The 24,914-nt window shown below is 39.0% G+C and overlaps 2 long non-coding RNA genes across 6 annotated transcripts in view; both read right to left on the bottom strand.

Annotated features, from left to right (window-relative positions):
* The window catches only part of LOC117878120, a 153,235-nt gene that overhangs the window by 121,739 nt on the left and 6,582 nt on the right, over window positions 1-24,914 (bottom strand). The window lies entirely within an intron of this gene.
* On the bottom strand, window positions 14,201-22,327 carry LOC117878123. The gene is made up of 2 exons (XR_004645898.1): window positions 22,287-22,327; window positions 14,201-16,075 (listed from the first exon to the last, which is right to left on the bottom strand). It is a non-coding gene; the product is annotated as an uncharacterized LOC117878123 (long non-coding RNA).

The raw sequence follows: 24,914 nt of genomic DNA on the forward strand, positions 1-24,914 counted from the left end.
TTTCAGCTACTGGATATAAATCTTATCAGATGATGGTTAGTTAGAAATGTGTTATACTCTGTAAATATTACTAAAAATGTACATACCATCTGGCCCTCTCCAGGCCAGATCTGATCATCCTTATGTTTGTTAGCAAAACAGACACAAAACACAGATGCAGAAGGAAGAAAAATCATAACCAGATCCTTGTCATTGTTGCAAAGACTGTTGCATTACACTTTTCAGACAATATTATTTGCACTATTTGCCTTTTCAGTAACACTGACAACTCCAACACAAACTCATTTGTATATTTGTTTTACTAGAGCATTATGATTCTGTTGAAATCAGTACAAACAAATCAAAACTAACTAAAAATAATAAAAATACATGTTCAGCGAAGACATCCAGTTCACGGCTTCATGTTTGGATAGTATTGGAGAAAGTTTGACGAGCTATTCCAGTGTCTTAAATTTACACATTGAGAATCTGGATAGATTAAAACCGTAACATAGGGTCACCACGAGGGGAAATGGTCTCTTCAAAATATCTACATACTTTCTATTAGTGATAATGAGAGTTTGGGACAGTTATTGAGGGAAAAATATAATAATTGTGGGAATTCACCAGAAACAGTTTCCTAGGCCTATTTCTCCAGCCACTGCAAATGATCAACTCCTAGACAAATCAATGGGAATTGTCTGTTTGCAATGGCTGGAGAATTGTTCCACCTTTGGAAAATTTCCCAGACTAGTCTGAAAGCTGTTCAGATCCCATAACTTAAGCACAGTATAACTGGGTGTAAGTTATTATTATTATGAGTGTTACTTTTACACAACTTTGTGATCGCCCTTGGAGTGCTATTTCTGACATAATTCTCCTATATGTGACAGCCTCATTGCTGTATGAATTATTACAGAAAAGAGTTAAAAAAATACATTGGGGCAGATCCCCTCCCCAGTTCTGTGCCTTTGTGCTACTCAGATCGATCACAGTGAGCCAAATAAATTCTCATTAAAGACCCGGGGAGAGGGCCCAACCTTGCTCCCTTTAATGACAATCGCAAAAAATTCCAGTGATTTCAATGGGAGCAGAACTAGGCCCTGGAGCTTATTTGCAAGAGTAGAAGATGATGTGCAAGGAGCTTTCTCCTACATAGAGACTGGCTACTATTCGAATCCTCAATACAAGTCTATCTCCAAAAGGGCCACTGTAAGGTACAGCTGGGGCCGCCTCCAGAGGAAAAAAAAAAAAAAGAGAGCAGAGCAGAGCAAGAGAGGTGGAGCCCATACTATACCCTGTAAAAGGGTGCCATAGCCTGAATGGAAATCTCCCAGACCTTTTTTCGCTTTTTAGCCAAGGCAGCCAGAATGCCTCTGAGGTCCCTTGCTGCTGCCCAATCTCGCCACATATGCTCCACCTCAATATAGCCTGTGGTTGAAGAGTGACAATATAATAGTGACTACAAGTTTATATATAGGGATAGCCACCCTTGGGATAATGTGCAAGCCCTTTGGGAGTCATGGAGGAAGCTCAGGGGGTCATAGAATGTCATACAAAAGTAAGCATTTGGAAAAAAGTATCAATACATTTTTGGTAATAAAAAAATTTATAAACAACGTCAGCTCTGTAACGGGATATACCTTTAAAGACATGCACTATATTATTTTAACCTGAGAATCCCAGCTAGTAGATTAGTGTACTCCAGTGAAAGATGAGAGTGTATGCAGCAAACTGCTAGAGCTTCAGCTATTACAATATTGAACCTGTACCTGCATTTGTGCCCATCTGTCTGGATTTCCTTATATAAAACAGAAGTCCCATACAAAAAAAAATATGTATAATATCTCTCTCTCTCTCTCTAAACAAAAGTGCAAATAAGAACAGGCCCTGAAGAAACCTGGCACTGAATTGGACACCGGACAGTTAAGATGTAATGGTTAAAGAGCAGTGCTAAGCCTTACACAACTGAATTTCATGCATCATTCAGTTTCTGCTGGAGCTCAGGGGTAATTCAGAAAGGTGAGTCATTTAGTGAAAAATGAGTGGCCAGGTCCAGCTGCTCAGAAAGAAGAGAGAAAACATGGAAATACAGTGTCAAGTATATAATATACAATTCTATATGAATTCATTCAAAACCACAGGCAGGGGTCGGCACTACCTGTTGCACGACAGACACTTGACAAAATTACTGTACCTAGTGACGGACATTTGGGGGTGGGGGCGGGCGTTATGTCATTCAGTTATTAAATTTTTTGAAAAATTTCCACAGGCCTCAAAATTTTTACCACGGACGCGGTGCTGATCCCTGACCACAGGGTAGAATGTGTTCTGAAGTGTTGGCAGCCAAGAGTATGAAGCCTCAAATGTTTGGTGAGATTTAAAAAACAAATATATATCACTCCATCCCGCCCCCAAAGAAAACCAGAAGCTTTGAAAAAAAATCAATAAGACTTGATTACTTGGTGTGGCAATGTTATCAAGGAACCCTTCAAGGACTCTTAGATATCTCTACAAACCATACAACAATGTAAAGGTGGAATCCCATTGCTCCATAGGTTTTAAAAAGTATAGGGCCTGAACAGCTACTAAATAATGCCTTTTTCCAAATAGTACTGTTATGTACAGCTGTGCAAACAACTGATTTTTTGATTCACTGGCTGATTGCAGGGGGGGAAATTGGAAAAAAAACCTAATTTTTAAATGTTCTGGCAAACTGAAAAGTAAAAAAGTTCTGTTTTGGATTGAATGAAACACTTTCATTTTTGAGGCTTTATTTTACTTTTTTTATTTGAAAAATGGAAATATTGCATGTTTTAAAATTTAACTTTTTTGAATCCACCCTTCCCCCCCAAACAATTAGGCAAATTTGACATTAATTCACAAAGTGTTTTGGTCTATCCAGATCTACATTTCTCTGCTAAAAAAACTTTTGTCCAAAAATTTTTGCTACGCTTTACTCTTTTGTATCATATTAGTGACATGGCTGAGGATGCCCAAGAACTTGATGAACTAAATGATATATCTGGTGCTTCATAATTTCTAGTGTTGCAAGGTATATTTCCAATTGTTTATTAAAGCAGAAACTCTTATATACAACTTTGTTAGGGCAAACAACAAGAGACTAGTTTATTCAAGACATTGCAGGAAGCTGTCAAAGATTTCCACACCCAGTGGGAGTGGTGGATTGCAATCTGCATGGGTGGTGCCAAGGTGTTGACAGATAAGAATAGCAGACCAGTCGCATGGATACAAAACACTACACCATAATGCCTCACAGCTTTAGTTTATGTGCTCCCGAGTTCTTGCTGCCTAGATGTCTGAAATATACTGTTTTTACAGAGGTTATAAAGTAGTGAACTCATTAAAGGCCTTGTAATGTATTTTTGATTTTTTGACATTGTTCTCATCATGGATTCCTCTGACAACCAACTCCACTTTCCAGATGAAGTGAGATAGCACTTCACCTCATGACAGCTAATTCAGCTCTTCATATTAAGAGCAGAAGTGAAGGTTTTTCTGAATGATCAATCTCCCTTTATGGATTCCATCAATAATTCAATGTGTGTGTCATTGCTTAGCCTGTCTTGTTGAACAAGCTGAACTCTCTTTGCCGGGGCTGGAGCTGGAATGTTCTGTCCACGCATGATTCATCAGAAAACTTTGAATTTGGTCTTCCTGAGCACAAACAGGAAACTTGTAGTAAGTTTCCTCTTGGCTCAAATTTTGTGGAGGGAACTGAGGAGTCAGCCAGGAATTATCAGGAAGCATCTGATCATTGAGAGTGAGTGTCTTAAGGAACTGCAGGACCAGCTGTAGTACTATTTTCCCCAATAACTCCTATGTGAAAGAAGTGGATCAGATGACCCCGCATCCAAGAGGTTACTGATTCATCAGCACTGACTGGATCGTTGTAAGACAAATTGACAGGTATTTTTTATGAAAAAATTCTGTAACTGACTTTCTCTAGTCACCTAGCCTTACTTGCAGGTGCCTTGAAAGTTCTGTTCTCATTTTCCTCCTTGTATCGTGAGGAGACCGTTTTCTCTTCAATGCTTACAATAAAAATTAGATATTGACCATCAATTAAAAATGAATTAAGTCTGTTATTTCCTCTATCCAATCTTATATGGAACAGCTTTTGTCTATAAGACTCATCCAACATATTAAATTGTTAGTTTGCATCTCCTTTACAAAATTTGCTTTTCAGACATCATGCTTAACAGGTATTGTCATAATTACAAAATTTCACCTGCTCACAGTTTGGGTTCTTGTTAGACATACTCACAAAAACACTCTTAATCTGGAAAGGAGACATCAGCTCTGAAAGCTTGGGAAACTATTCTTTAGCTTTGGTGTCTAAGATCTCACACATTACAACATGCACTGATCCCATGGAAAAAAACCCAGGCCATTTACCAAACCAGCATACTTTCAGCATCCCAAAATCCTAGGCAAGTACACCTCTAGTCCAGGTGGAAGAAACAAGGCTGATGCCACCTTTGAAATGAGTAGCAGAGAACGCCAGGCTCCCTGCCAATCATGTTCTCAGAAAACCAGATCTAGGGTGAAATCTTAGCCCCATCAAATTCTATGGGAAAACTTCCATTGACTCCATGGGATGAGGATTTCACTCCTGATGTCTAAGGAAGTGTGAATGACATTGTTCAGTCATCTACTGCACTAGATGTTTCTGATTATTATTAAACATATTAGGATACCTTCATTCTGACATTACATGAGGATACCATCCTCCAAAAAAATGTGATGTCATTACTCCCGCTATATAAACATACATGAATGCCAAATAACTGCATTCAATCAGGAAAGGAAATTCTCAGGATGAAGAGAAATACCTTTCAAAAGGCTTGTTAAAAAAAAAGCATGTTATCTGTTCCAAAAATGTATAGCTGCTCCTCAATAATCTGTGTTAATCCACATCCAACATCTATGCCAATTGCATTTAACTGGCATCAGTCTAATTATCCTTATTCTCATAAGGTGAAAAAGCTGTATTAACTGCAACTACAACTGATAAATTGTACAGACATAATATTCCAGTTATGTTGCTAGACTTGACTCTGCTTGAATGTTAATTTCAAATTGTTACAGAAATATAGAGAGAGCATAAATATGCAAAAGGATTTTGCAAGAAATACAAATCAGGAGTCTATTGTTTATCAAGTTGTGTGTGTGTGTGTGTACTGCCAGCCCATTGTTTCAGGAACTTTGTACAAGGTCATTTTTCTTTACATGCTCTCTTTACTGCCAGAACTGTGATCACTTATTGTGTTTTTTAATTACAGACACAGGCCCTGAACCCGTGAGGTACAGTGCGAGTGCAATAGGAGCTGAGAGAACAAAGTATCTTAAAGGGCTGGGCCCATGGTAACTTGGGGGCAAAATTCACCTTTGTACAGGAGGCTAAGCATAATAGATTAGCCCCACTGTGTGCATAAATGGGAACAAGGTAGCATTAGGCCATGTGCTGGCCCTTTACAGAGAGGTAACTTTCACACTGATGTATTTACAGAGAGCAATCATATGTCCCTTCAGCCTTCATTTTGTTAGGCTAAACAAGCCAAGCTCCTTAAGTCTCCTCTCATAAAACAGGTTCTCCATTTCTCTGATCGTCCTAGTAAGTCCTTGTCTGCACCTGTTCCAGTTTGAATTTATCTTTCTTAAACAAGGGAGACCAGAATTGAACACAGTATTCCACGAGATCTCACCAGTGCCTTGTATAATGGTAATAATACTTCCACCTACAATGTTTCCTATCTCTCCTGATCCTAGAACTGTACTAGCCTCTTTCATGGCCACATCATATTGGTGGCTCATAGTTATCCTGTGATTGACCAATACACCCAAGTCTTTCTCCTCTGATGCTTCCAGCTGGCAAATCCTCAGTTTATAGCAAAGACTCTTGTTGTTGGTCCCTGAATGCATGACCTTGCACTATTAAATTTCATCCCATTTCTGTTACTCCAGTTTTCAAGGTCATCCAAATCTTCTTGTATGACATCCTGGCCTTCTCCTGTATTGTCAATACCTCCCAACTTTGCCATCTGCAAATTTTATTAGAACACTCCTACTTTTTGTCCCAAAGTCATTAATGAAAATGTTAAATAAGATTGGGCCCAAGACTGATCCTTGAGAAACTCCACTAATAACCTTTCTCCAGATGGATAGTTCATCTTTCAATGTGACCCACTGTAGTCTCCCCTTTAACCAGTTCCTTACCTACCTTTCAATTCTCATATTAATCCCCATCTTCTTCAATATAACTAACAATTTCCCATGTGGAACTCATCTAATGCTTTACCAAAATCGAGGTAGATTAGACCTAAACAATTTTTCAGACCAAAAATGCAGTATCTTTTTAAAGAAACAAATCAGGTTGGTCTGGCACCATCTACCTTTTGTAAAAACATGGATTTTAATCCCAATTACTGATTACCGCTATATCTTTAATTTCTCTCCCTTTCAAGATTTGTTCTAAGGGTTTGCATTCAACTGAGGTCAAGCTAAAGGCCTGTAGATTCCCAGATCAATTTTTGTTCCTCACTTAAAAATAGGTACATTTGCAGTTCTCCAGTCATAAGGTACGCATCTGGTTTTCAGCGAGGCCCTGAGTTTTCACTCAATTTCCTACCTTGGTTTGATTGAAGCACAAGGAGGTCAAGCAACCTCCTCAAGGTCAAACGAATCACTGGCTTAGCACAGGCTAAAAGAACTCAGGATCCTCATAAGTCCCAGTCATTGACCTCTAAGACTCTTTCACACCACACTGTCTGTTTCACTTGCAACTCAAACTATTCAGTGATACTTACATCCGGGCATGTTTTCTAAAATTTTCCAGCTAGACATTGGACTCTTCGGAAGCCACATCAGGTGTCTCCACTGTTTATATGGTTTTCTTCATAATCAGAGAGGCAACACCCCTAAATGAATTATTATAGCAGTAGGGAGCTCACTAATTTTCTCAGCAGGGAAAATAACGGTAAACAGGATTTTGTGGCCTGTGACTTCTGGGAGGAGCCCACTTTTATGGGTTTGACAAAGGGAATGTCCATCAATTACATGTCATGAGAGATCTCTTATGGTAAGGTTAGTGATTTGTTAATGTTATCCATCTTGACTTTTGAAAAAGTTTAATTGGACCAAATCTCTGTGTTAATCCACAAAAAGTTAAAATAGGATGATCTATGCCAAAATAAAATATCAACAAATAATAAAAAAAAGATGCTTTGTGACATCTGAAATAAAAGTGATTTCATTATGCCTTTAATGGAAATGCTAAGCATCAAACTATTCTTTTTTGCAGAGAGTTTTTTTTTTTCCCGATTTGATATGAAGTTTGAAAGCTTCAAGACAGCACTAGAGGCTGAATGGAAAACTTAGGTCATGAAAATAATGATCAGAGTCAACGTTGTTCTAACTCAGGCCTGCACAACATGCGTCCCAGGGGCCGCGTGTGGCCCGCATGGGCTCACTCTGTGGCCCGTGTGGGCTGAGTAGGTGGGCTCACTGTGCGGCCCGCAGGGGGTGAGTAGGCAAGTGAAGGGTGAGGGAGGGGGGCTGAGGAGGCAAGCAGGCAGGCAGTGAGTAGGCGAGTCGGAGGTGTCGGGGGGGCTGAGGAGGTGGGCGGGCGGGCGGGCAGGTGAGCCAGCGGCAAGGGAGGGGGGCTGAGTAGGCGAGCGGTGGGGGTGGGGGACTGAGAAGGCAAGCGGGCGGGCAGTGGTGAGGGGTGAGTAGGCGAGCCGTGGGAGGGGGGCTGAGGAGGTGAGCGGCGAGTCGGTGGCTGACCTGTTCTACTGATCTGGTCTGGCTCGCATCCCCTCTCCAAAGGTTGCAGCTGTCTGAAGGTGCCTGTCTTCCATGCCTTCCTCATTCACACCTCATTCATTCAACAGGGCAATTGATTACAAAGTGGGGGGAAGATCTTATTCTACTTCTAGCAAAAAGACATTTTTCTTTTACCTTAATTATACTACCTTAGGGGCCTGCTATAACATATTACCAAGGTACAATACCTCTGTTTCGGTGGAGCAGCACTGGGGAAGGAGGGTTTGTTTCCGCGGGGCATGTGGCGCTGGGGGGAGGGGTTGTTGGGGGGGTTGTTTTGGGGGGGCTGGGTGGCGCTGGGGGGGGGTTCCATGGGGCAGGCAGCACTGGGGTGGTGGTGTTGTCTTTCGGGGGGGCTGGGCGGTGCTGCGGGGGGGGGTCAGCGGGGGGGGGGGGTTTCGGGGGGGTCAGGGGGTTTCGGCCCTCAGCTGTTTTCTTTGGAGTAATATGGCCCTCGCCGCTTTACCAGTTGTGCAGGCCTGTTCTAACTAGAAATACTAAGCACAGCAAGACAATAAAACACTGGACCGATCACTCAGAAAATAGGCATAAATAAAATCATATTAAGAAATATCAGATTGTTGGAACGGAGAATATGTAATTTCATCTGTAATAGGTCACAATATAATTGTCAAAGGACAAATGCTTCAGGATGCTATTACACAGCAGTATTATTGTAATCATCATAATACATATTTGGCCTTTTATATTATTTATTAGACACAGACAATGGACTCTGGTCCCATTCCCTGAGGAGCTTACAATCTAAGACACACATAGGAAAGGGAATAGTTTGTTGGTTTAGTTTTATTAATATTAAATTAATTATTTTCTTTAGAATTAATGGTAAATATAAGGATGGGCTTGAACTTCAGCTCTATTTCTAAACTGAACTTTTGATTAAGGATTCCCTGAGAGCTCAATTATGACATTATTGGGACAAGTTACACAAGAGCTGTTTCCCCGTCCCATAACTGGATCTACTCATCTGTCCATATCATGTAAGCTTTTCAGAGCAGGGACAATAATTCCAGAGTGATTGCAAAGCACCTAGCACATAGTGGGCAGTATTTAAATACACAATAATAATGATGGTTCTTTTTGGAGATGATGAGACCAAGAATGCCGCCTCTTCTTCTGCAGCATTATTCCTAAGCCACAGACAGTCCTCAAGCGAGATACCTGCTCCTCTTGTGTCAGATTTCCCCTCTTCCCGGCAAGTCCTCCTGGAAGTGCTAGGGAAGGAAGAGCTTCTAGGAAGAGCTGAAGTCCCCTGACTTTAACCCAGGGGTCAGCAACCTTTCAGACAAGTGTGCCGAGTCTTCATTTATTCACTCTAATTAAGGTTTCGTGTGCCAGTAATAAATTTTAAAGTTTTTAGAAGGTCTCTTTCTATAAGTCTATAATATATAACTAAACTATTGTTGTATGTAAAATAAATAAGGTTTTTAAAATGTTTAAGAAACTTCATTTAAAATTAAATTAAAATGCAGAGCCCCCCGGACAGGTGGCTAGGACCCGGGCAGTGTGAGGGCCACTGAAAATCAGCTCACATGCTGCCTTCGGCACTCGTGCCATAGGTTGCCTACCCCTGCTTTAACCTCTAAAATGAGTTTATAAAGTACTGATGTGCTCCAACTGCCATAATAGTTACTGTGCAATCCTTGGCCCTTTGAGACAGTGACTGAGGAAATCAGTGCTGAAGTCATTTTTGTTAACATATAAACATATTAAATATTTACGGTAGTAATTTATCACATCTTACTTTGATGGTTAACAAGTGAAAATGGCTTTTGTTTGCCATTTCAGTTCCCCACTGTACCATTAACCGTAGTACAATCTTTATTGGTTTGAAACATTTGTGTAAAGTATATAGTACTTTTCTTGGCTAAGGGAAGAAAAGCTGATGTTCAGAGCATACGAGGAGGCACGGGACTGTAGCTGCATTGCTAGTTAGTCACCTTCTGCTCAATGCTTCACAGCCAGAATTAACTTCTGGGCTATAGGGAGATAGCACAGAGTAAAGTCCTATGTCCAAGCAGTAGATGTTAGGGTGGTAAAGGAGGTGTATAATCTGCGTAGTGGATATTGTCTCAATTATTTTGACATCAATTTACTAATCCTCCTCTTTTGGCACACTGTACCTCTTTCATTGTCTTTTGATGCTAATCCACTTAGTGACATTCATTATTTAAAAAAAAATAAAGAAAATTAAAAAACAAAAAGCACAACTGTGTATTTCCACCATTCAGTTCCCTGTATGGGTAATCTCCTCTACCAGCGACCATGAAGAGAAGAATATATGGATACTATTTTCAAAAATGACTAGGGCTTCTGGGCACCTTGATTTTTGGGTGCCCAACTTGAGTCATTGTTGAAGAGCAATTTTCAAAAATGCTGTACACCCAATCTCTGGAAATCAGGCCCCTTTAAGATATCCCACACTGGACACCCAAAAATGGAAGCACCCAAATTACTAGTTCTTTTAAAAATCTCGGCTTATGCTAAGTCATTGTAATGTAACAAAATAGATTCAGCTTTTCCCTCTTCTTTCTGTTCCAAATTCTTGGGACCTGAAGGATGTGCCTGAAGTGTGACCTCACAGTGCTCCTTTACCAAATCATCACTTTACCCTTTCTTGTTTAAAAGTTGTAAACTATGTCTAATTCGTTTTTTACGAGATGTATCACCAAGTACTGGTCTGCAAAAGACAGAAATACAAACACAATTTTACTTTGTGTTACACCTTTCATACAAACTATCTCAAATGCTTTACAGCTACGAACAAACCGAATTGCAGACACAGCAATTATGAAGGAATCAACAGAGAAAATGCACAGCATGGGACGCATCCACCTTAGCAGGTGTACAGCCCAAACATTGGATGAACCCTGAGAAGCTCTGCAGGAAGAGCCAGAAGAGAAGAATCAGCTCTATTCCCCAACCTGTAGGAAGGCTGCAAAAGCCTCTGCCGCCATTATCTGCCAATTTGTGGGGAGCTAGGTGAAGACAGGATGATCCACACAACAGGGGGTTCTCTGATGCTGCCCTCCTCAATGTCAGGATGTACAGGCAGCCTCCATGAAGCAGAGCGTTGTGTGGTGCAAAGAGTGCGCACCTCAGAATCTGGCCCCTCCATTGTACAGCAGAACCCACATGATACCACTGACGGGAAGCCCCTGCAGGGACAGAATTTGGCCTTATGTTGTTTTCAGCAGAGACTTGAATTGAGATGATGAGTCAATGACTGAAGTAGAAAGGCAAAGGAAGGGTACTTCAGAAGCTGCAAAAAAAGAGAGCATTCTCTGTTATTGGCTTAGAGCAATGAGATTGCATGGAACAGAGAAGAGGCCACTGCCAGGATTCTCAAATGATGAGACAGTGGAACCCTTTGAGGCTTGGGATGATAGGGCTGTGCCTCATTATATGGGGAACAGTCAGGCAGCAGCATTCTGCACATACTGCAGCCTGGAGAGCTGACACCCAGGAATAGAGTTATGATAAAGGCTAGAGGAGAGCAGTGCATGGATAGGGATTTTAATATCATGCACAGGCAGTATTGCAAGTGTGATAACAGGCAGATGTAAAAAAATGTGAGAGATGTGGGAGAACCACAGGAGAGTTTAGAGTCAAAGATGATGTTAAGGTCATAATTTAGGAGAGATATTGCCCTGAGTATGTCTATAGATTAAAATTTCAAAATCACAATCAGGTAATTTCCTCTCTTTTTGAGAGACAAACAAATGGAAAGGAGGGATTTCCTTTCCTAGAAACAATGTTTACTTTCTCAGAACTGCCACATCCTCTATACCAAAGTGTCCCACCCATCAACAAAGAGAAAATCTGAACATGTGTTTTTGCTCCAAGTCTTTTTAATCTTTCATGAACTAAACACTTCCAATCCTCAGGCAAATATCACTGCAAGGAACAAAGGACTAGTGCATGTGGGCACTTGAGAAAGTAGAATGGCCAAATCAGTAAACTATTTTTTTTATCCACTACTACCAATACCCTCAAATCCAGGTTTCAAGAGCAAAGTAGCGAACAACAATCAAAAATTAAGAGTGGAACAACTAAGTATAATTATTCACATTTAATCTAACCTAATGGACAACTAAATGTCCTTACATTTCTCCCACCCTGCATTACAAAATTAAGGAGAATATATAGTTAAAGCAAATGCTGTGATTGTAAATTGCTGCATATAAAATATTGAAGAATGAAATTTGTATTCAAGTACAGACAGACAATTTGTCTGGTGGAGGAATTAGTGGTTTATATATATATAACCACTATATATAGTGCCCAAAGTGTGTTGGACCTCATACAACATACAGAAAGCAAGGTCTCTGCCCCCAAAACTTGCAATCTAAGATGAGACAAACACATTCATGTGGCAACTAGAACAATTCCTTATATATAACATGAAGATTAAAACATTTTAATGTTATTTTTAGCTTTTTTTAAATGGAATATTTCAGGTCTAAATGGAGAGTTTAACATCATATGACCAACCAGCTGCCCATGGACCACCAACAGGTCATCCATGGACCACAGTTTCAGAACCGTTCATGTACAGTAACAGGGAGGCAGTAACAGTAATTTTACTTAGCACTAACACAGCTTCAGATTCCTTAAAAGCAAAACCAGCCAAAGACCAGAAGAATGAGCCAGATGCCAAGCTCAGATCTGAAACTGAATTTTTCCCAGAGTTCAGAATATTTAAATCCCGGTTCTATTGTCTGTAGTTTGATGATAGAGACACTACTCAGATGTAATGCATATAAAGGAGACTTTTTAAAAATCAATGATGGCATATCTGACAATCTCTAATAAGAAAAATTAAATAATAGATGTGAAATCTAAACACTGTGTTGGATTTTAAAACTGCTTAGCATTATTTTAACTCTGCTCCTATTGAAGTAAAAGGGAATTTTACCATAGCCTTCAGTAAGAACACAGGCCACTGATGTGTACTTCTGAAAAATCAGTCCCACCTTTTAAATCCTTGTTAGATTTACCAACTTAATGCTGCTGAATTTATCTGTATGAATTTGGTGCCAAGGAATTTCCCTTGCTTGGAAAATTACTCCTCTAATTTAGTGAAGTGAACAGAGAGTCCTTTTTTATTATTCTAGATCTGACATAGGCAACATTATGACATGGATCAGTAGAAACCGGTGTAGAAAAGTACACATTTGATATGCTTGAACAACAACCTGAACAGAAAGCTGTCCCCAAGTGTGCTGGAAAATAAAGGCTAGGAAATTCTGATGAAATCTTATTGCGGTCTTTGTTACCGTACAGTCCAACAGCCGTTTGAAAGGATTATAAAACAGTGAAGTTATCCTTTTAAGATAAGTTCTGGCTCTTACAAGGTGCCTTTATAACTTCAATAAAAGAACCACGTAGTTTTATCTGCTAGAGAATGCTGCAGACAACACAGCAGAAGAGATGCTAGTACAGCTCTATGTTGTTTCTCAAGCCATCTTCAATCTTCAGACTCAGTTTAATATTTGAATATGAAGAATGTATGTTGACAAATGTGCATATGCCATACTCCAAGTATGGAGTTAAACATTTCTTCCCTCATATATGATATACAGGGCCGACGAGAGGGAGCGGAAGCCGGTACAAATTACTGGGGCCTGGCAGTCCAGAAGGGGGCCCAGGGCCCGACTTCCCCTCCTCTCGTTGGCCCTGTTTAGCCGGTCCGCCCTTGCTGGGGGGCCCGAACCCGCTCTCGGCGGCCGTGATGATATATGGGTATCAAGCAGAGTAAAGGATGAGCTGACAAAGTGCTACAAACAACATCCTTTCCATCCTAATCCGTCTCAAAACGCTTCCCTATACAAAGCCCCACATGTAGCAACATTTTATTTAATTCTTTTAAGAAACAGCAAAACACGACAGATGACAGAACCATCTGAGTGTGACTAACAATACAACAAATGCTGTATATGCATAAATGCCACAGATAGAACTAAGAATAGAAGAATATGCACGGAAAATTTGAAGTGTACAGATATAGCAGAACAGTCCATCATAATAAAACTAAGCACTTTGGTTTTCTGTTTGTTTTGAGAAATTGTGTTCATAATTTGAGAAAGAAATGACAAAAATCATTTCTCCCAAATGATCTGTGGGGTTTTCCATAAATTAGATTACTGCCCTTCAAAATCAAGTGATAATATCTGTGGACTTTTTTTTTTTTTACAATATTCTGCGAGAGCATTGGTTCCCAAACTTTTTGGCATCACTCCCCCTTTTTAATTTTTGAGAAGCCCTCACGCCCCCCACCTCTCCTTTACCATCATCCAACCCCCGTTTTAACAAATTCAATTCGTAATTTCAAATTAAAAATAAACACAAATAGTTTTTCTTGGCACAAAAATTTAATAAAATGTAATTTAAAATGAGAAATAGCATAAACAAAATGAATTTAATGTGAAGGATGATGCTGCATTTTCTTCGCAAGTTGGGAAATCCTAGGTTTGAAAGATGAAAGTGCGCAAAGCAAATAGTTTTCAAAATCCAGTCGATTCCTTTGTTTCATTTTTATCATGACTAAATTTGAAAAGCTTTTTTCACAGAAGTACATCGACGAAAACGGAAGAATAATACATAGCGCTTCTTCTCCAATTTTCAGGTAAATTGGGAAATATTTTATCCAAAATTCCTCCAGGCTTAAGTTTTCAAAAATATCTTTCGCACTTGAATCATATTTCATTTTGAGTGTTTGTTCTTGCAATATTTCTGGCAATGAATCGACATCAACGTTGAACGGATTACGTGCTAATTTATGAACAGAGTTGCCAGAAAAGTTGGAAAGCTGGAAAACAGTGGATGAATTCATCAGCAAGGAAGTCCAGATGAAACACAATTTTGTTCTTCGCATCCTCTTTACAAAGTTCTTGGAAACCTTCATTTTCAGCAAGTGATGAAAATGTTGGAAAAGACAAAAAGTTAGGCATCTGAGCTTGCATTTGACGTTTCCAAAGCTTGACTTTTTCCATAAATGCTTTGATGGCATTGTGGTGCGCTATAATGTTTGCAGCATTGTTTCCTTGCAGCTTCAAACTAAGATTGTTCAAAGATTCAAAAATGTCCACAAGGTATGCCAGTGAAAGTTGAAACATTTGGTCCGTAAACGCACAATATAATTCTTCTTTTTTTCTATTGCTTGAGGAAAATTTCCACTTCGTCTTTCAGGTTGAATAATCTCGAAAGCACGTTCCCTTTGGAAAGCCATTGTACCTCTGTGTGAAACAAAAGAATTTTATGATCCACTCCCAAATCCGCACAAAGAGTTGCAAAAAGTCTCGTATTTAAAGCACTGTTCTTCACAAGACTGACAACTTTGATGACCTATGTGACTAGTTGAATTTGGCCATCTGGAAGGATTTTAGCAGCCAGCGCTTGTCTGTGTATGATGCAGTGAGTCGTGGTTATGGCTGGATTTTTTTCTTTCACCAATGTCACAAATCCAGAGTGAGAGCCAAGCATTGCTGGAGCACTCTCTGTGCATACACCAACCAGTCCCATGAAAGTCCATTTTCTTCAAAAAAGTCAGGAACCATTTTCATAACATCAGAAGCCTTTGATGTGGTCATCAATTCCTTCAAAAAAAAAGCAGTTCTTCTTTCACAGTTCCATCATTAATGCATCGAACATAGACGAGCAACTAACAGCATTGTGCTACATCAGTGGTATCATCACACTGAATTGCGAAAAAAGGAGAAGCTTTCACTGCCTCCACAACTTGAAGTTTTAGATCTTTCACCATGTCATCGATGCGACATTTCACGGAACTATCAGAAAGCAAAATTTCCGATATTTTTTTTCTTGCTTTCGGCACCAAGGACAATATCAGCTGCTTTCAACAAGCAAGGCTTCACAACAGTTTCTCCTATTATGTGTGCTTTCTTGGCTTTAGCAATGAGCAATGACAGTTCATAAGATGCTTCTTTAACTTTGGCTGACGCTTGATGAAAAGTTCCAGTAGTGTCCAGCTTCATGCGTTTTAAATTTTGAAGTTAACAGCAAAAACCTCTTTTGGTTTGTCTTTCAAAGTGCTGTGGTTCTTTGTCAAGTGTTGCTCAAGACGACTATGTCTCAGGGCATCATTGCTGAGAACTGCGTGGCATACTACACATTGAGGATAATCGATCTGGTTTCTTTCCATGACAGTGAAACCATACTTAATGTAGTCTTCATCGTACTTCCTTTTCTAAATTGCGGCCAAAATATACTAATAAAAAAAAAATCTATAAAAATAATTTTCCTGATTCATGAATAATAACGGACACAAGTTAATTTGAGTTATCGCAAACGTTTATTTACTACTACTATTACGTACGGACGCGTCCTGCCCTATATATACACCCCACCACCAATCTGGCAAGTAGCCGGTCTTGTGCAGTGAGTAGTGGAGGTAACCACTCTCACCATAGAACAGTCTCGAACACTCTTGCAAGTGAGCTAGGAAGTTTTAAAAAGTTCCATCGCTTTCTACATTGTTCTTCGGCCTCCCCACCGAGCAAAATGGCACTCCTACACGTCGAAAGGCAAAAAAATAAAAAATATTCACATTTCGTGGTATGAAATTTGAAAACATTGCAGTTATATACTTTTATTTATAGTTGTATTTTTATTTTTGTACTTTATGTTATACCTTTATTCTTGTCTACTTATATTGATAATAAAAAACAAGAAGATTGTTAATACTTTATTGTAGTTAAATATAGGCCTGCAACTGGACAATTTTATGAATAATTATGTATAATATGTATAATTTATTGTCCGTTGGTCTATTAAATAAATAAATACATACATACATTTTACACTGATAAAAAAAATTTATTATGAAAATTTCACAGCCTCGCGCCCCCCTTGGAGTTTATTCTCACCCCCGAGGGGGGTGTACCCCTCAGTTTGGGGACTGATGTGCTAGAGTATGGCAGTCTTGCCATACACTGCTTAGACTGTGCCACTTCCTCAGTGGCTGGTAGGGGAAACCGGGCCAACCGTCTACTCTGGGTTCCAACCCAGGGACCCTCTAATCAGCAGACAAGGTCTGCACTGTCTTAAATATTGCTGTCATTTCCCTGAGCTTTTCTGACACTGTCTCCACATAGGTTTCCTTCCTTGCCTCTCTAATATCCATACAGGCTTCCTCACAGCCCCTTTCTGCTGCTAGCTTCCCAGCTTTACCCTAAGCCCACCTGTTCCTTCTCGGATGGGCTCCTCCATCATTCAGGGGATTACTTAGGCCACCTGATTCCCCTCAGCTCTGGCCTATCTGGTTAACTGGTCCCTTCTTAGGCTCATTAACCACTCCTAGGCTAGTGTAGGGTGAACACCCTAACACAGTAGAGAAGAACAGAACACTCAAATCAAATTCCATTATGTTGATTGGCATACAAATAGGCATATCATCAAAAAGGCATACAAAACACGTGAATTTTTCAAGCAGGAACTGGCTCGTTTTCCTTTCATTACTCTTAAGTGCAGATTTTTGCTCTTTTTCTTAAAATAGCATGCTGTGATCTCTTCCTCCACATTTCCAATGTCTGACCTTTCCTTTTGGTTCCTAATTACAAAGCATATGTCTACACTGGAGCTGAAGGTGTAATTTCCAGCTCAGGAACACATACCTGTGCTAGCACTGATCAAATGATGGTGCTAAAAATAGAAGTGTAGCCTTAGCAGCAATAGTGGTGGGAAAGTCTATGTGCTGGAACAAGTATCATCCTTTGGTGGCTAGTCTTGTCCCCCTGCCCAGACCACCACGGCCACACTTCTATTTTTAACATTTTTAACAATTAGAGCTAGTACTGCTATTTTACTCAGGCTGGAAATTACACTTCCAGCTCTAGTATACACACCTAACACATTTGTTCAAGCCCTCATCACCTCCTACTTTGACTACAGTAAAAACGTCTTTTCTGGCCTGCCTACATCCACACGGACCCTTGCAATACATACAAAAGGCAGCTGCTGAGATATTTCTGTTTGTTGCTTTGACCCTCTCACTTGCCCATCCCTCAATTTTTGAATCCTACCACTGGATTCTTGTTTTCCATCGCACTGATTCAAGTTTTTCCTTGCCTCCATGTTTATTTTCTCTTGTGTACTCCCACTCCATCTAGGATGCCAGTTTAGAACACCTATTTGTCCACTTCTTCCACAATCATCTCCATCCTTTCTTTCTCACTGCCCTTCACGCATGAAGTGACCTCCTTGAACTAATCTACATGGCTATTATCTTCTCCTTAACATTCACTTCTGCTCCCTATAAGAAATCAGTAGGGCTATCGATTAATCGCAGTTAACTCACACGATTAATTCAAAAACATTAATCGTGATTAAAAAAATTAATCACGATTAATCGCAGTATTAATCACATTGTTAAACAATAGAATATCAACTGAAATTTATTAAATGTTTGTGGATGTTTTTCTACATTTTCAAATATATAGATTTCAATTACAACACAGAATACAAAGTGTACAGTGCTCACTATATATTTTAATACAAATATTTGCACTGTAAATAAACAAAAGTAACAGTATTTTTCAATTCACCTCATACAATTAGTGTACAGCAAGTCTTCATCGTGAAAGTACAACTTACAAATGTAGATTTTTTTTGTTACATGACTGCACACAAAAACAAAACAATGTAAAACTTTAGAGCCTACAGGTCCATTCAGTCCTACTTCTTGTTTAGCCAATCGCTAAGACAAACAAATTTGTTTACATTTATGGGAGATAATGCTGCCCGCTTCTTATTTACAATGTCACCAGAAAGTGGAACAGGCATTTGCATGGTACTTTTGTAGCCGGCATTGCAAGGTATTTATGTACCAAACATGTTAAGCATTCGTATGCCCCTTCATGCTTCGGCCACCATTCCAGAGGACATGCTTCCATGCCAATGATGCTCATAGAAAAAAAAAAAGTGTTAATAAAATTTGTGAATTAACTCCTTGGGGGAGAATTGTATGTCTCCTGCTCTGTTTTACCCACATTCTGCCATATATTTAAATGTTATAGGAGTCTTGGATGATGACCCAGCACATGTTGTTCATTTTAAGAACACTTTCACTGCAGATTTGACAAAATGCAAAGAAGGCACTAATGTGAGATTTCTAAAGATAGCTACAGCACTCGACCCAAGGTTTAAGAATCTGAAGTGCCTTCCAAAATCTGAGAGGGACGAGGGGAAGACATGCTTCCATGAGTCTTAAAAGAGCAACACTCCGATATGCAAACTACAGAACCCGAACCACCAAAAAATAAAATCAACCTTCTGCTGGTGACATCTGACTCACATGATGAAAATGAATATGCGTCAGTCCTCACTGCTTTGGATTGTTATTGAGCAGACTCGTCATCAGCATGGACACACATCCTCTGGAATGGTGGTTGAAACATGAAGGGATATATGAATCTTGCCAACTAGGAGCTACCACAATACAAATAATTAATAAATAAATAGCAAGACATCTCATTATTAACTGGAGTACAAATTCATAGAACTCAAATCTGTACAGTGGTGTGTTTTAAGATGACTGATGATTAATTTACATATTGACAAATGAAATGTATGTAAAATTATTGAAAAATTAAGTACTAGAAACAGTAACCAATGAATTACCCCAGGGATTAGTTTGAGTGAGTGTCTTTACAACCAGTTTAGTCCTATAGTCATCATGAGAATTCTACTATATTTTATAGCGGTTAAGTTTGTAGCGTTTCACTATGCTAACAGTGTCTCACACTGGTATGTGTTCGCTAGAACAGGTGCAGATCTCCAAAAGAACATTTTCTTAGGGCTAATAGTTTTGACAGTACAGTATGTGTCCTGAATCTGGCCTTTGTTCAAATGCAAGGCCATAAGTCAGCTAGCAAATTCATGTGTGAATCAAATGACATTGTTAAAACAGAGAATGTGTGAATCTGCAGCTATGCAAATGGGGAATTAAAAACCTTTCCCTTGGGCTTCTTTAAAGTCTGGATGGTAATCTGTAGTGCTGATCAGATTACCAGATACCTGTGTCTGTAAAGTGACGCCTAAAGAAAATATGTCTGTTAAGAAATTCAATTTGCCTGGTTATCTGAATGCATGTCACAGCAAAGTCTTAGCTTTAGATCTTATTTTACTGTCAAACTTGTCAACATCTCACTCCATGATTATGCAGTGGCACTTTCCTTTCTTTGATTTGCCTTTTTTCAATACTGTACATATTCATGGCAAACCAATTGCTAATATCACTTAACTTCCCAAGAGATTCCCTGGAAATATCAGTCGGTCCTAATGAAAATTAATACACTGAAATTTCCATGGATTTGAGCTACATGAGAGAATTTCACAGCTGAGAACCAGCAGTTCACTGGAAATTTAGTAGAACTGAATAGACAAACTTTTAAAACCTGGACTGACAGTTGATGGCTGGAATTAATGTTGTAAAATGGCATGACTAGCCCTGCAGCAGCAGTCTATTGATGTGTGTGTAATGAATGACCCCTCCTCAAGGAGACATACTGAACATTTTTCAATGATGGGATCTTTGGGATTCTGCTGATTGCCATACAAAGGTTTACTACATCCTTCCAAAAGAGCAAAAAAATAAAAATAAAAATCTACATAATTGACACGAGGCAGACAGTACCTGACAAAACTCAGCTCTTCAAAAATGTCAAAGCGAGCAACTGCATAGAAGACAGTGTAGCAATATGTACATGGAACAATTTTTCACTCAATGGTATATATTGCGATCTCTGTGTTCAGAAGGGAAGGACCCATTCAATTACATCATATGAAGGCAGACAACTAAATATTGACAAATTTTATAAGTGATTGTATACAAATGCTAGAAGTCTAGACACTAAGATGGGTGAACTAAAGTGCCTGGTATCAAATGAGGATATTGATAAAATAAGCATCACAGAAACTTGGTGGGATGATGATATCAATGGGACATGGTAATACCAGGGTATAAAATATACAGGAATGCGAGAGTAGGTCATGCTGGTGGGGGAGTGGCACTATACATGAAAAAGCATAGAGTCAAATACAGTAAAAATCTTAAATGAATCAAACTGTACCACAGACTCTCTGTGGTAGTAATTCCAGGCTTGAATAATAAGAGTACAGCAGTAGCACTATACTACCTGTCCAGGATGCTGATTATGAAATGATCACATTAGTGGGGCTATAAAAATAGACTATTCAATAATAATGGGGGATTTCAACATATTGACAGGATATATAGTCATCTCATGATGGGATGCAGAAATAAGATTTCTAGACAACATTAATGACTGTTTCTTGGAGCAGCTGGTCCCAGGACCCACAATGGGAGAGGCAATTCTTGATTTAGTCTTAAGTGGCACACAGGATCTGGTCCAAGAGGTGCATATAGCTGAACTGCTTGGTAATAGTGATCTTGATGTAATTAAATTTAACATGCTTGCCGGGAGGAAAATACTAAAGAAGTTCACCACAGTAGCATTTAACTTTAAAAAGGATAACTACACAAAAAGGAGGAAGCTAGTTAAATGGAAATTAAAAGCAACAGTCACAGGAGTGAAATGCCTGCAAGTTGCATGGAAATTTTTTAAAAACACCATAATAGAAGTTCTAATTAAATGTATGCCCCGAATAATAATAATAATAATAAAATACTAAGAGGATCACAAAAATGCCTAAACACCACAGTAAGAGAGGTGGTTAGAGGCAGAAAGGCATTTTTAAAAACTGGAAAGTCATATCCTGATGAGTAAAATAGACAGGAATAAACTCTGGCAAGTCAAGTGTAAAAGTATAATTAGGGAGGCCAAAGAAGAATTTGAGCAGCAACTAGCAAAAGACAAAAACTAACAACAAAAAAGTACATCAGAATTAGGAAGCTTGCCAAAAAATAAGAGGAGCTGATGGAGGCCCAAAAGGAGCACTCAAGGAAGACAAGGCCATTACGGAGAAGTCATATGCATTTTTTGCACTGATCTTTTCTGCACATGATCTGAGGGAAATTCCCACTCCTGAGCCATTCTTCTTAGGTGAAAAATCTGAGGAACTGTCCCAGATTGAGGTGTTGATAGAGGAAGTTTTGAAACAAACTGATAAAATTAAAGAATAAGAAGTTACCAGGATCAGATGATATTCACTTAAGAATTCTGAAGGAACTCAAATATGAAATTGCAGAATTACTAACTGTGATATGGAACCTTTTGCTTAAATCAGTCTCTGTAGCATATGACTGGTGGATAGCTAATGTAATGCCAATTTTTTAAAAAGGCCCCAGAGATGATCCTGGCAATTACAGGCCAGTAAGCCTAACTTCAGTACCAGGCAAATTGGTTGAAACTATAGTAAAGAACAGAATCATCAGACATACAGATAAACACAATTTGTTCGGGAAGAATTAACATAGCTTTTGTAAAGGGAAATCATACCTTGCCAATCTATTAGAATTCTTTGAGGGGGTCAAACTTGTGACCAAGAGTGATCCAATGGATATAGTGTACTTGGACTTTCAGAAAGCCTTTCATAAGGTCCTTCACCAAAGGCTCTTAAGCAAAGGAAGCAGGCATAGGATGAGAGGGAAGTTGCTCTCAGAGATCAGTAATTGGTTAAAAGATAGGAAACAATGTGTAGGAATACATATTCAGTTTTCAGAATGGAGAGGGGTGAATGGTGGGGTCCCCCAAGGATCTGCACTGGGACCAATGCTGTTCAACTTATACACAAATGATCTGGAAAAGAGGTAAACAGTGAGGTATCAAAGTTTGCAGACAATACAAAATTACTTAACATAGTTAAGTCCAAAGCATACTGAAGAGTTACAAAGGGATTTCACAAAACTGGGTGACTGAGCAACAAAATGGTAGATGAAATTCAATGTTGACAAATGCAAAGTAATGCACATTGTAAAATATTATCCCAACTATAAATAGGGCCTAAATTAGTGGTTTCCACTCAGAAAAGAGATCTTGGAGTCATCGTGGCTAGTTCTCTGAAAACATCTGCCTAATGTGCAGTGGCAATCAAAAAAGCTAACAATGTTAAGAAACATTAGGAAAGGGAAAGATAATGAGAGAGAAAATATAATATGCCACTACATAAATCCATGGTACACCCATACCTTGAATACTGTGTGCAGTTACGGTCATCCCATCTCAAAAGAGATATATTAGAACTGGAAAGGTACAGAGAAGGGCAATAAAACTGATTAGGGGTATGGAACAGCTTTCATAAGAGTAGTTATTAAAAAGACTGGGATTTTTCAACTTGGAAAAGTGATGACTAAGGGGGGGGATATGATAAGTGTATAAAATCATGAATGATGTAGAGAAAGTGAATAAGGAAACATTATTTACCCTTTCACATAACACAAGAACCAGGGGTCACCTGATGAAATTAATAGGAAATAGGTTTAGAACAAACAAAAGGAAGTACTTCACACAATCCACAATCAACCCGTGGAACTCATTGCCAGAGGATGTTGTGAAAACCAAAAGTATAACTGGGCTCAAAAAAGAATTAGTTAAATTCATGGAGGATAGGTCCATCAATGGTTATTAACCAAGATGGTCAGGGATGCAACCCCATGCTCTGGGTGTCCCTAAACCCCCAACTACCAAATGCTGGGACTGGACAACAGGGGATGGGGATCACTTGATAATTGTCCTGTTCTGATCATTCCCTCTGAAGCATCTGGCATTTGCCACTGTTGGAAGACAGGATCCTGAGCTAGATGGACCATTGGTCTGACAAATTATGGCCATTCTTATGTTTACCCTCTCTCTATTTATATTATGCTATTCACTGTGGAGAGGAGTCCTTTTGGAGATCTAATTTCAGAAAGCTCTCAACTCTTTAATATATATATATATATAAGATACTTTAGTGGTTTCATGGTATTTTGACAAGAAGAGGAGGAAAATAGGAATTGCTGTACCTAATTGGACCCAGGGTCCATCTGGTCCAGTGTACTTTCTCTGACAATGGCCAGTACCAGATGCTTCAGTTGAAAGAGCAAGAAACAATGTAGTGGACAATTAGGGAATAACCTGGGTATAAAGCAATTTCTTTCAAATTCTCATCAGTTAACAATTGACTTATGACCTGAAGCATAAGGGTTTTATATCCCTTATTAATTTTATCATAGTTAAGAAACCGTTGATCTCACAATCTATATACATATCTAAAGCTGGAGTTTTCAAAGGTGATTAAGGAGAGTTTGAATTTCAATAGAAGTTAGACACCTAATGCCCCTCCCCCCAAATCCTAATTCCACTGATCTCTTGATTTCAATGATATACTGTCGCAATGAGTTCCACAGGTTAAGGGGAAAAAAATCTCAGTTTAAATTTTTTTGCCTTTCAGTTTGATTAAAAGTCCCCTTGTTCTCATGTCATAAGAAATGGTAAATATGAGAGACCCATTTTAACTTTATCCTTCCTGCAGTTGAGTTCCACTATGCTAGGTTTTGGTACAATTTCTCCCTTGAGCATGTTGATCTTAATCATATTGGGGGCAGTATTACTCAGAAGATCAACTATAATTATTTCTTGATCCAATTCTTCAACATTACTTAGGACTCAGTCAAGACTAGCCGCTGCTGTTGTGTCCTCTAACACTAGCTGTTCCAAGAAGCAATTTTATGGTGTCAAAAATTGCTTTTCTAAACACTGATCTGTTCTAAGATTCAATTGGTTTATACATTGTTAGTTGTAATCAGCCATTAGTACTGTTTTATTAGACTTAGTTGTTTTTTTGATATCCCTTAATACAATGGACTCAATATTATTTTTCTGGTCAGGAGGTCAGTAGAAAAATCTTGACACTATATTTGTACTTGTAGTTTTTGGGATTTGTATCTCTACAGATTCTGCTAACCAGTCCACTCCATTCATGTATTAATCTCATTGGATTCTACAGAATGTGTTAAATCTAGTCCTACTACTCCACCATTACACCCTAATACAACTTCCCTGTATACTTTATACTCAAGGATAACAGTATTCATTGCTTTATGTCATTTTACCATGTTTCAAAAATGCCTTTGTCAAGGTCTTCTT

The sequence above is a fragment of the Trachemys scripta genome, chromosome 5 (assembly GCF_013100865.1).
Source record: "Trachemys scripta elegans isolate TJP31775 chromosome 5, CAS_Tse_1.0, whole genome shotgun sequence".
In the NCBI taxonomy this organism is placed as follows: domain Eukaryota; kingdom Metazoa; phylum Chordata; order Testudines; family Emydidae; genus Trachemys; species Trachemys scripta.